The sequence below is a fragment of the Anthonomus grandis genome, chromosome 2 (genome assembly GCF_022605725.1).
Source record: "Anthonomus grandis grandis chromosome 2, icAntGran1.3, whole genome shotgun sequence".
NCBI lineage: Eukaryota > Metazoa > Arthropoda > Insecta > Coleoptera > Curculionidae > Anthonomus > Anthonomus grandis.
In genome coordinates this window covers 37,218,806-37,232,110 of record NC_065547.1, presented here as the reverse complement: position 1 = coordinate 37,232,110, position 13,305 = coordinate 37,218,806, and the positions used below count along the sequence as shown (strand labels likewise).

The 13,305-nt window shown below is 34.5% G+C and overlaps 1 protein-coding gene across 7 annotated transcripts in view; it reads right to left on the bottom strand.

Annotated features, from left to right (window-relative positions):
- The window catches only part of LOC126749937 (gephyrin), a 227,308-nt gene that overhangs the window by 165,139 nt on the left and 48,864 nt on the right, over window positions 1-13,305 (bottom strand). For 6 of the 7 annotated variants that reach the window (XM_050459516.1, XM_050459517.1, XM_050459513.1 and 3 more), the window contains one exon: window positions 6,050-6,123. The exons of the other annotated variant lie outside the window; for it this stretch is intronic. The gene's annotated coding sequence lies outside the window, so the exon portion shown is untranslated. The remainder of the gene's footprint in view (window positions 1-6,049; window positions 6,124-13,305) is intronic. 7 annotated transcript variants of the gene reach the window in all.

Below are 13,305 nucleotides of genomic sequence, written 5' to 3'. Positions count from 1 at the left end.
TTCTTTGCCACCACCGTCGCTTTCTGCAGTTACGCGATTTTTTAATTTTCATTAATAAAAACGTGCACCATGCGAGTAAAGCATCGTCTTCGTCGCACATTTTGGCTCGACTGAAGGAACTTTTCAGCAACAAGGTTTGCCGATGTTTTCCAACAATCATCGACGTTTGTTTGCCAACAGTCGATCAACTCTTGCTCAACAGTTGTTCAGCTGTTGCTCAACAATGTTTGCTTAGTCTGTTCCCGCCTTAATACGCACAAGATTTTAAAAACGTAAAAAGGATCCTTCTTCCACCGGGTGGTGCACCCATTTTACGGTCACTCATTTAGATCAAAGTATTATTTTGTTTTATTTATAAATAAATAATTGGGCTTATCGGGTTGGGAGGGTTTGTTGTCTTTGTGTGTGGATGCAGAGAATAATTTAAATCGAACTTCACAGGTAAGTTCGTTTGATCTATTAATTATACTCTGCATCGACTTCAAAGACATTTTACTATGTAAATGTTTAAAGGCTTTTGTTTTGAAGTAAACGATTAACCCATTAACCATTATTATTATTTTTATTATAATTTTTGAATAATGTTATCTGACACCTTTGAAACTGAAAAATTTCATACATAAAGTTATAACTTTAGATAAAATGTTATCCATGTGAGTGTCCGTAAAATTGGTGCACCACCCTACTCGGTGCAAGGTCGCTCCTTTTTACGTCTTTAAAATCTTGTGCGTAATAAATACCAGATCCGAACTACATATAGTAAAATGTCTTTAACACGTTGAGCCCGCGTGCCCACCGGTGGGCATTTGGATTTTACTTCCAGGGACCAAATTTTCATTCTGGATATTTTTTGTTAATAGTTATTTTTTGCAGTTTATGTTGTTTGTGGATCAATAGTCTGTCGACTTTTGGCTGTTTTTGTAATTTTTTTGCGGTGACTCACGGGTGGGCACGTGGTCCCAGAATGCTATTTTACATTTTGGGACCGAATGCCCACCCGTGGACACTATCTTTAATGTGTTTTTTTGTTTCAGAGCTAAGCAAATATGGCTAAGAAATATCTATCGGATCAGGAGTTGGCAAAGGAGCTGGAGAATCTGTCCGACGACGAGTCAAGAGATATAATAGAAGACGAAATTACCGGATTTTCAGATGATTCGCTCGTAGATAAAGATTTTATTCCTGTTGAAAGTGATCTATCATCCGATAACAATTCATCCGGTAATAATTCAGATAATTGAGCCATATTATTATCCGAAGACGAAGATCTAGACGATAACGTACCTCTAGCGACTTTAACTACTAAGCAAAAATGGGATCACGTTCAAGGAGACCGGCTGTCTTTCAGTGAAAGCCCTCAGAATGTTGGTGTTGTTCCAGCTGTTGGTGCAGACTTTGCAGGGAAAGAACCAACTGAATTATTTAACTATTTTATCGACGATGAGATGATTAATCTATTTGTGACTGAAACCAATAGGTTTGCTTCACAGCGAATTGCTGCGGCAATAGCAGATCCAAACCGGGAGGCCAAGGTGTCGAAATGGGTGGATACCAATCCCGTGGAAATGCGAAAATTTTTTGGCATTATATTATGGATGGGCCTTCTTCCAATGCCTCAGTTACGGGATTATTGGTCAACCAAATCGTTGTACCAAAATCGCATACCCACAATTATGAGTAGAAACAGATCTGAAGGTATTTTGGGCATGTTCCATGTAAGTAATAATGAGAAGGACAGACCCTCTGATGACCGACTTTACAAAATATCCGAATTTCTTGACATGCTGCAAAAGAAATTTAAGTCCTCCTACATGCCCGAAAAAGCAATTTGTATCGACGAAAGTAAAGTCCCGTTTCGAGGACGCATTTATTTCAGACAATATATAGTTCACTCATTTAGTTCAAAGTATTATTTTGAATAATTGGGGCTTATCGGGTTGGGAGGGTTTGTTGTCTTTGTGTGTGGATGCAGAGAATAATTTAAATCGAACTTCACAGGTTAGTTCGTTTGATCTATTAATTATACTCTGCATCGACTTCAAAGACATTTTACTATGTAGATGTTTAAAGGCCTTTGTTTTGAAGTAAAACAAATTGCATATTGTAACCCATTAACCATTATTATTATTTTTATTATAATTTTTTTTTTGAATAATGTTATCTTAAACCTTTGAAACTGTAACATTTCCTACATAAAGTTATAATTTTAGATAAAATGTTATCCATGTGAGTGACCGTAAAATGGATGCACTACCCCACCCGGTGCAAGGTGGCTCCTTTTTACGTCTCTAAAATCTTGTGCGTATTAAGTACCAGATCTAGACTACATATAGTAAAATGTCTTTAACACGTTGAGCCCCGCGTGCCCACCGGTGGGCATTTGGATTTTACTTCCAGGGACCAAATTTTCAATCTGGATATTTTTTGTTAATAGTTATTTTTTTGCAGTTTATGTTGTTTGTGGATCAATACTCTGTCGACTTTTGGCTGTTTTTGTAATTTTTTGCGGTGACTCACGGGTGGGCACGTGGTCCCAGAATGCTATTTTACATTTTGGGACCGAATGCCCACCCGTGGACACTATCTTTAATGTGTTTTTTTGTTTCAGAGTTAAGCAAATATGGCTAAGAAATATCTATCGGATCAGGAGTTGGCAAAGGAGCTGGAGAATCTGCCCGACGACGAGTCAAGAGATATAATAGAAGACGAAATTACCGGATTTTCAGATGATTCGCTCGTAGATAAAGATTTTATTTCTGTTGAAAGTGATCTATCATCCGATAACAATTCATCCGGTAATAATTCAGATAATTGAGCCATATTATTATCCGAAGACGAAGATCTAGACGATAACGTACCTCTAGCGACTTTAACTACTAAGCAAAAATGGGATCACGTTCAAGGAGACCGGCTATCTTTCAGTGAAAGCCCTCAGAATGTTGGTGTTGTTCCAGCTGTTAGTGCAGACTTTGCAGGGAAAGAACCAACTGAATTATTTAACTATTTTATCGACGATGAGATGATTAATCTATTTGTGACTGAAACCAATAGGTTTGCTTCACAGCGAATTGCTGCGGCAATAGCAGATCCAAACCGGGAGGCCAAGGTGTCGAAATGGGTGGATACCAATCCCGTGGAAATGCGAAAATTTTTTGCCATTATATTATGGATATAGGGGCCTTCTTCCAATGCCTCAGTTATGGGATTATTAGTCAACCAAATCGTTGTACCAAAATCGCATACCCACAATTATGAGTAGAAACAGATCTGAAGGTATTTTGGGCATGTTCCATGTAAGTGATAATGAGAAGGACAGACCCTCTGATGACCGACTTTACAAAATATCAGAATTTCTTGACATGCTCCAAAAGAAATTTAAGTCCTCCTACATGCCCGAAAAAAAAAAAGAAAATCGAAACATTTGTATCGACGAAAGTAACGTCCCGTTTCGAGGACGCATTTATTTCAGACAATATACAACCCAATAAGCGACACCGCTACGGTATAAAGCTTTTCAAGTTGTGTGTATCTGGAGGATACACCTGGGATTTCAAAGTATATACTGGCAGAGAAAAATCAAGTGAATTTGCAGTTTCTGAAAAGGTAGTCATGGAATTGATGGAAGGTCTTTTGGACAGTGGCCGCCACACTTTACACTGACAACTGGTACACGAGCGTATCATTAGCCAAAACACTGATTGACCGAAAAACGCATTTAGTTGGTACAATTAGAGCAAACCGCAAAGGTAATCCTCAGGAAGTAATAAAGGAAAAGTTGAATCGAGGTGGAATTGAAGCTCGGCAAGATAATAATAAAACTGTAGTCCTGAAGTGAAAGGATAAGAGAGACGTCATCATGCTAAGCACCAAATACGATGATTCTACCGTTACTTTAGCAAAGAAAGGAAAGTTATTAAACCGAAAGTAATTGTTGACTGTAATCAGGGCAAGGCCTTTATCGACTTGTCGGATCAAATGTCAGCATACGCGCCTTTTCTAAGGCGAACTTCAAAATGGTACAAACGCCTAGTGTTTCATCTCATTACTGCTACAACAATAGTAAACGCGTTACATCTGTACAATAAAGTAAACAAGAAAAAAATCAGCATCACACCAGTAGTTTCAGGTCTCATTGAAAACGATGAAAAACTTAATACTCTTTCTCGTCCTTCCACGTCAAGAACGCAACGCTGCACGTTGAAGGAAGTGGAAGGCCAAAAACGAGTTACTCGAAAGAGATGCACTAAATGCTACAGCACCATGTGGCTCACAATGCTGCGTACGCCCGAAAAAATGCGAAAAAGGTCAATACAATTTGTGTACCGTGTAATATTCCCCTTTGTATTACTTGCTTCCAAAAACATTTGGTTTAAAACTTTAGTGTCAGCAGTTTCTTTGTGGCAGTGTGTATTTCGTCAAACGTTAGGTCGTTTTAGTAAGTTTTATTATATTTAGGTTAGTCATTTTTATGGTATTTTAAGTTTTGGTACATAAGAAAACGACTGTTTTTTTATGACAGTTTATTTTTCTCTTATAAACTAAATACCTAAACTATCCAAACTGCCCAACCCAATATATTTTTTGGCTCATCCTGGGACCAGACCGTCGTTTGGTATAGGCAGAATCAATGTAATCTATGCTCACGGGTGAGCACGCGGTCCCTGAGTAAGCGATGCGATGTACCCACCGGTGGGCATGTGGTTCCAGAAAGCAAACTCGAAATGCCCACCGGTGGGCACGCGGAGCTCAATGTGGATGCGCTCAGTGGATGCAGAGTATAATAATGTTTGGCCGTGTTTTTTTCGATAACTGTTGACTTTAGATATAGGACATGATGCATAAAACATACATAGAATTCCACGCAAAATTCAAAAATGAAAAAAAGGTGCTTTTACTTGAAAAAGTTAAGTTGATGGTCGAAATTTATTTTTGAGCAACCCTGTATACACAAACTTCAGGTACAAAAAAAGTGCAACGTGAAATAAAAATCGATGGATCCAAGCACTTTTGCAAAAAACCCATCGTTTAATTTTAAATAAATTTAGATATAACTCCTGGGACGCACTGTATACTCAGCATCAATAAACAAGACAATTTTATATATTTTTCAGAACTTTCACAATAAAATAAACCTACATTAACGACAGTAATAGCCCTATGGTTCACCATATTTTACACTTACAGATCCAGACGTGAAGTTTTTATATTTTACACGCTTATATAAATAGGACTGAAATCATTTTATATCATCGTATTTAATAGAAGTTTTAGTTTTGTTTATGTACCTGTCTGAGTTTCTACAGTTTATTGTTAAAATCTTTTAAAGCTCTGTATTGCTCCCTTGGCAGAGTGTTCATGATATTGATAACATTGATAAAAAATGTTGAATTCTTGGCAGTGGCATTTTATTATTGTTTGATAGCTGTGCCCCAGTTAAAACAATATAAAATTATTACAGAAACTTAGAAATCAAGCTCTATCTAAATTTAAATTATTTAGGAATAATAACCAATACTATAAGCAACTGCTAAATTATAAAACTCTATATGAATTAAGAGAAACCATTACCCTCGACAAATTTCAAAACTCTAGTAAAAAAGAAAAATAGAATGAACTTTAAAGAATAAATTTAACTACGGATTAACATTTTGAAATTTTGACTCGTTTTTCATACGTAGAGATTATTAATAAGAAGATCTATTTTAAATTAATATACTCAACATAAAATTATATATTTTTAAGAATTTTTTAAATTAAAAGATGTTGAAGTACTCGATATAATCCAAATTAATTCTAGTTTATTAAAACGAAAGTCATACCCACCAGCCTATCCAAATATCATTTGTTACACACATAATTAATAAATGTCTACAATATTCTTACATTCCAGATATATGAAAGCATGCTTTAGTGCGACCCTTACCTAAAATAAATCTTCCCGAAGACTATACTGACTCACAATTTCTTAATGTTTTACCGACTTTATCAAAAATATTGATGAAACCAGTTGAAACTAAGGTTTATGTTTAAGTTAAATACAGTCCCTTACCTGTAAAGCAGCTTTTGAAGAGGACGAAGTTGTACGACCGCGATGGCTGCTATTACTGATCAATTACTATGGTCCTGGAATAAAAGTTAGCTCTTAAAGTGTTCTCATTATACTAGATTACTTAAAGACTTTTGATCTTTATTTAAACCATAAAATATTACTCTCAATTTTACGTTTATCGTTTGATTTTAAAATTAAAAAGAGCACATATAGCTTACTAAGGCTCATCTGTAGTCAGAGATATCACTTAGATCAAAGAGTAAACCTGGAGTTTTGAGATTCCCTTGTGCTATCCCACTTCATGCGATGTAGTGATGGTAGCTCCTTAAATCAAAATGAATCTAAACGGTTAAACATTTGATTTTTTGATATCAGGAGAAGAATTCGAATTTCTTATAATATTACGGATGTTGGCTACTTTAATATGGCGAGCAAAAGGAAGGCATATTGTGCTTATACTTTAAAAAAAAGGTCGTTTGAAATGTTGTACACGAATGACACGTGTGAACAACCACAATTGTCTGCGAAATACAGGTTCTCGTCGTGCTCCTAGCTATCGAAAAAAACTTTTCAAAAGATCCTTTATATAAACTGTGCTTACGCGGTAAATTCCTTAAAGGTCGACTCATTTGTTCCTTCCTCTTATGCCTTTAAATGAAAGCGTAAAAAGCACCAAATTCAATGAACATCATTTAGCCTTTCATCATGTCTATTAATTCTTACTGCGCTCTGCTTTTGCGCTCTGTCCGCATTATCATGATTGAAAAAAAATATATTTGAATGGAACATTGGGTCTGTGTAGTTAGTTTATACAGTGAACGGCACAAATATGGAACAAATTCAATAAGAAATGAATGAGGGCCGGTTCGAAAAAACGCTCACACATGTCGTATAATATTTTTGGTTGTGCTTTTTTTTCAATAAATATACAGGGTCCGGCAAAATGATCTCTCACGTTTTGATTTTTAATAAAAACGCTATATTTGGCGTAATGCTAGTTATATTTTATTTTTATTAACTAAAAATATATGGTATGCCATTTTGTTGAAGTTTTGAAAATTACAGTCCAAGTCCAAGTGGCGACCATTTCTTTCGACAAACATTCGAAGCTGATTTCTGAAAGTTTTCATTACTCGAGCAGTAATTTGAGGCGATATTCCTGTAATTTCTTGGCGTATTGCTGCTTTCAATTCGTCAATGGTTCGGGGATTCCCTTTCAGGTAGCCCCAAAGGAAAAAGTCGCATGGGGCAAGATCTGAAGAACGCGCAGGCCACCCAACGTCTCCACGTAACGAGTTTACGCGTTCTGGAAACATTTCCCTTAATAGGTCCATTGTCCTTCTTGCCGTATAAGCTGTAGCTCCATCCTGTTGAAACCACACATCCGGATGTTCAAGTTCCCTAAGTTTTGGTTCCAAAAAATTACGTAACATGTCGACATATCGATCAGCAGTTACGGTAACCGTTACCCCTCCTTCTTCAAAAAAATAGGGACCCCAAACACCAAAAGAACCAACAGCACACCAAACAGTAACACGTTGACTGTGAAGTGGCCTTTCATGGAGCTGCCGCGGATTTTCTGGTGCCCAGTAGCGAAAATTCTGCTTGTTCACACAGCCAGACAAATGAAAATGAGCCTCGTCACTTGTTATTAAAAGCGCATTTTGTGGGATGTTTTGAAGAATATCATTGGAACATTCTTGGCGATTTTCCCAGTCCCGTTCACTAAGTTCTTGCACGATCATCATTTTGTATGGATGGAACTTGGAAACCAGATCGGTGTGCAAAATTCTTCTCACAGAACGATCTGACAAACGCAAAGCAGAGGCATGTTTAACAGCTGAACGTCTAGGAGATCGTTCAACTGTTTCTCTTATAGCTGCAATGTTTTCAGGTGTCCGAACACTTCTGGGTCTACCAGTTGATTTTCTTTTTAAGGCTGAACCTGTAGCTTTAAAATTTGAAACCCACAACAGTGGTGTGCGCGAAGTGAGTACGAAAATTTCTTTGTGTCGTAATCACAAATTCGTTACTTTTGAAAAATGCACGATGCTCGCCCGTCCAGTTAGTTCATGGCGACAACAGAAATGAAAAGGCGTGCGCAGCCAACCGACTACGCTACGCTGGCTTCCTCTTTAGTGATTCGGGCTCAGTGGCGGCGCAAAATGTGGGAGGTCATTTTGCCGGACCCTGTATAATTATTATTATATTAATACAATAATTTTGGACACAGGTTGTGTCGTGTAGCCGTGGTCAATACCATTTTTCTTATTTTAAATGGAACATCCTGCATGTGATTATATTTTTGGATTCTACTCAAAATTATAAATATCTTGATTTATGCATGCCATACTTTTATTCAACTGTTTCTAAAATACGCGGTTTTGAAAATTGCTGTTTTAATGAATCTAAAAGCCTCTAAAACCTATTTTATCAAAATAATTAAAAAAACTAATTTAATTTTTCTATTCTTATTTTTTAATTCCCTTTTTCTGAAAACTTAAAAAAAATGTGATACGTTTCGTGTTTTAAAATTAAAATTTTTCTTGCTTACAACAGATTTATATAAACTAAGTATATTGCTTATATCCACTTATCGCACACCACTCTTGTGCGTATGAACTATTTTTGTATGAAGGTCTTCCGACAAATATTTTCCGCAGCATAAGTATTCCCTAAAAAACTATTAACAGATCACCTAAAGGATCGGACAAAATGAAAGCTGCTTTTAAAATATTTGCGTAAATTGTTTATATCGAATTCGTTATAAACATAAACATTATAAACGTTATATATACAGGGTGTTTCAGGAGGAATGTACTCGTTGTACATGAAATGGATGCAAAACTGGCTCATGGAATGACCGCTATATCTTCACGTGAAGACCACCGATGCGTACAGCACTTCCGTGTACTCGTACCAGGACCTACGTTTCACCGATTCAAGGATCTGTTCTAATTAATTCTGAAAGTTTTGCACGTTTGTGTTTAAACAAGCTGGGTACCCTACCAGTCTCACGCAGTTTGGCGAAGACACGAGACATATTCTCGACATGATGCTTCGGCACTTGCCTTGCTGTTACCATAAACGAACACCATATCAGCATATTCTGCGTACGTAAAAACCTGCGGCATTCTTAACACTTTGACAATTTACGATGACAATACTGTAAATGCTAACTGATTAATGCAACTGTCAGCCATGACGACAATTATTATTCACCGCCTACTTAATCACGTATGATTAATTTCCTTCTGCTATGCTAGACTAACATGAAATAGCTGTATGTAAGCAACTATTGAGATTAGGATAGATGCTTTTATAAACTTTTATCTACATATATAAAAAATAATATAAAGTTTAAGTGCGATACATCATTGGTTTAGGAACATAAAGGGCTCTTAAAAACCATAATAAAAAATCCAGGGCCGTATTTAAAAAAACAAACTTGATGATGACAGCTGAAAATAGAGGAAGGGATAGGATAAGTACAAAATATGCCGAAAGAAGAGAAAATGTAAAAGCATTTATTTTAAAGTTAAAATGTTTTCAGTCTCACTACACTAGGAATAAATCTCAACGACAGTATATGCCAAGTGATCTATCTATAAGGCAGTTGTGGAAAATATACTGTGATGAAAACAGCAGATTGGCTATAAAATATGACTATTTCCGGGAAGTATTTATAAGGGATTTTAATATTAGCTTCAAGAGTCCTGCCACCGATGCTTGCTCGGAATGTGTAAGACTTAAAAGCTTAATAACTGCCGAAACCAACAGAGATAATAAGGCAAAGCTAATATACATGCTGCGTGTTCATAATCTAAAAGCAAAGGCATTTTATGAAGCACTTAAAAAACCTGAGGAAAATACTTTAAAATTATCCTTCGCCTGTCAAAAAAATATAGTGTTGCCCCGAGTCCCGGATTAATCAGCTTACTATTCCAGGCAGCTCTATTTATACAATTTCACAGTATGTGAAGGAAATTCCAATGACAAACAGACTAAGGAAAGTATCACTTCATACACTTGGACCGAGAATGTGTGCGCTAAGGGCTCAAATGAAATATCTTCACTAGTTAATCATAAACTTTCTATGGTAGACTTGACTGATGTTGCCTCAATCAAACATTTTTGCGATGGGTGTCCTGGCCAGAACAAGAACGTAACAATAATGGGTATGCTGATGTATTGGCTGTATCCCTCTAACTCTACAGTGAATGAAATTATTGTGACATTTCCTGTGGTTGGTCACTCTTTTTTACCGGCGGATCGTGTTTTCGGACGAATTGAAAAAAGAGTTAAAAAAAGGAAGTTATAGTTCATCCTGATAAATATAGGAAATTTTTTTCCGAGTTTTCAACTGTGCTTGATATCGAAAAAGATTATCAAATTTTTAACTGGAAAAAAGCTATATTATCGGTTATAAAGCCACCTGGGCAGCGGCATTTTAAGTTTGCTCTATGTAAAATAATTTCAATTTTAAAGAAATGGAACTCAAAAGGAACTCACGCAGTGTTCGTAAAGGGGAAAGTAAATTACAAAAGCGATTTCGGGATATACAAGTCCGTTTTGAAAAAAGGAAAAACCTTGGCTACCTTAAATTTGGAGCCTTTTTCTAAGAAATATGCAGTAAAACCAGCCAAGCTTAAGGATGTGGATGCTTTATTAAAAAAACATTTTGGTTTAGAGTGGAGAAACATTGAAGAGGTCGATTTAACATTTTATGAAAAAGTAATTGACAACGCCATTGAATCACTTCATGATACAGAAGTTGAAGAAGAAGCAGAAAAAGGAATGGAACCCATGGAAGAAGACGATAAACTAAGAATTTAATTTTTAAGTTTCATTTTAAAAAAAATATTTCTTTTTAAATTATAAACTTTTATTTATTTAAAACTCCCTAAATCCTACAGATACTGAAACAAAACTTTTTAGTTCATTGGTGCGGTAGCAAAACTTGTTATATCCCTATTATTTTTGTCCATAACTACTTCTTTTAAACAAAAATTTACTACTTAGTAACAAATATTTAAATAAACAGTTGTCATAAATGTGTATTTTTATTTTAAACCACAAAAATGTGTTCTTACAAGAAATCCGAAGTTTTTCTCTTCTCCTGTAAAATTGGTTAGCACGGATCTAAAGAGTTTTGGAATTGGGCGCCTCAAACGTATCTGTGCTGTTTGGGTTGCTGACTTTTACCTAAACTTTATGGACTTTTGTCACATATTTCACATGACTAGATCCTTGTGAAAAAGTGACATATCGGAGAATTTTCGCATAGCAATGTTTTAAAAAACGTTATTTAGTAAGAAGTTCTTTTGATTTTATAGTTCAAAATATTCATGGTTTATTCAAAAATTGTTTTGTTTTAAGATATTCTATAGACCCTACCGTTTATTTACCGCTATTAAGCAAAAAAAATTCGGAAAATCGTTGAATGTTAATAAGTAATTCAAGAACCGGTGTGAGAATTATATTTGTAATATTTTACAAAAACCAGCGCTAGAAAGTGCGATAAATGTCAGAAAGATTTGGTCATAAATGGCTCTTATATGGTATGTTTCGGGCACGTCCTGCGGTATCTCTCAAGCAGCACAAGTGTGCTTGAAATTAAAAAAAACTTTATTACCGGTAAACTTGGTCTTATAAGTATTCATAAATCGCGTATAAACTGAAAAAGGGCTTACGCCAATAAAATATTTTTATTTCAATAGACTCGTGTAATTGTTTTGTATAAGATTATAAAATCAATTCTAGTCCATAATAAAGCATTTACAAAATATTTTATGTTTTGTTACTAACTTATAAGACTATTTATAATAAACTATAAAAGATAAATATTTTAATCAACACAATATGTATTTGGCTGAGATTATTTTATCACACATCATCAAAAAAGTTTATAGGATCCATAGCTTTTGTAAAAAGAAAACGAAATTAAGAACGACACCACGCGTATCATGGCGTCAGCTGATCATACCAGAATTAAATAAATAAAATTAAATAAAACATTATTTTAGGGTTTTCCGGGCGAATATTTTCTTGCGCAACGAATTTTAATCTCAATTTTGATAATCCTTCGGAATATTAAAGAATTTGGATATGTAAAATAAATTTCCTAAACATAAGATAAAAAAAATGGCAATTTTTCGCTAAATCTTGCCTTACATTTATATTATGTACATAAATAAATTAAAAATATTACAAAGTAAATCGTAATTTAAGTATGTTTTTCTTAAAACTGCATATATATTTAATTTAATTCGTTTAAAAGTCAACATGGCGGAAATAAACCTAAATAAATGTCGTCATTAGATAAATATATTTAATTTTATAAGAAACACTAATATAACATAATTGTTTTATCTGTAATAAAAGTCATATATATATATTTATATATAATTTTATTTTATAAAGAACCCGCTTAAAATATTGTTCTATTCGCGAACCCTATCAACACTTAACAACTGACGCTGTTATAGGTGTAAAAAGCAAGAGAAAAGGTTTGAACTTGAGAATGGCTTTGTTATTCTAAGAGATCAGAAGGAATAATATTTGGAATTATTTTATTAGAAATCTCAATTTATAGTTTATTGCCTCCAACCTAGCTCACTACTGATTTCTATATTTCTGTCTGTAAGTTCGTTCACCTTATAAATACTATCGTGTATAGTTTCTACTTGATCATCATCGATATCTAATATGTCAGCATTCTGATCAATTTCCAATATTTCAGGTTGATACATGTCCTCTGTTGAAGACGGCGATCTAATTACCTTACTAATATTTGAATCCGAATAAATTATTTTCAATGATATGGTTTTTAAAATATTCTCCTTTACTTTCCTTATAAAATCTCCCGACTTTTAATGTTTGTCCAAAAAAGAAATTATAGACATTTAAAAAAATATATTTTTAAATAAGTATCGGCAAGAAAAAACAAAACAAAACAAATTCTACTTTAGCAGATATCATAAATTCATTTAAAGCGTAATCTATAAAGTCACTGAAAGTAATTTGTTTTATAATAAAGTCTTCGTTTAGGTATTATAAGTTACTACAAAACCTTTATAAAATAATTTTATAACTGTTTTAAAACAATTATAAAGCAACTAAATAGCAAGTTTTGCTTTACATAATCTAGTTTGTAGTAAGATTGTTTTACAAATGCTTTATACCAAATTACTTATTGCATTGTAAAAATATCTTATTAAACTATTACAGAGTTATCTATAAAACTTTATAAGACC